This window comes from Crocuta crocuta, unplaced genomic scaffold (genome assembly GCF_008692635.1).
Source record: "Crocuta crocuta isolate KB4526 unplaced genomic scaffold, BGI_CrCroc_1.0 scaffold130, whole genome shotgun sequence".
NCBI lineage: Eukaryota > Metazoa > Chordata > Mammalia > Carnivora > Hyaenidae > Crocuta > Crocuta crocuta.
In genome coordinates, this window is record NW_027527920.1 from 13,251,288 (window position 1) to 13,251,513 (window position 226).

At 73.5% G+C, this 226-nt stretch overlaps 1 protein-coding gene across 1 annotated transcript in view; it reads left to right on the plus strand.

Moving 5' to 3' along the window:
* The window catches only part of ANXA2 (annexin A2), a 44,216-nt gene continuing 43,990 nt past the window's right edge, over positions 1 to 226 (plus strand). Inside the window, exon 1 of the mRNA XM_077747778.1 lies at positions 1 to 77. The gene's annotated coding sequence lies outside the window, so the exon portion shown is untranslated. The remainder of the gene's footprint in view (positions 78 to 226) is intronic.

The window sequence follows — 226 nt, forward strand, 5'->3', positions numbered from 1 at the left end:
GCAATAAAAGCCCCACCCAGGGCAGCCAGCTCTGCTGCACCAGTGTGGACGCTCGCTGCTCTCGGCGCCCGGCCCAGGTAAGCGGGGCGCGCCCCTGCCGCCCGCTATGGCCCCCGGGCCGCCGCGCTAGCGGGGCGGGGAGAAGCGGGAAAGGAGAAAGACGGCCTGGCAGAGAGGCTTGGGCTGCAGGAACGGCCTCGGGAGGCCGTCCGGGAGAGGGGGCTGG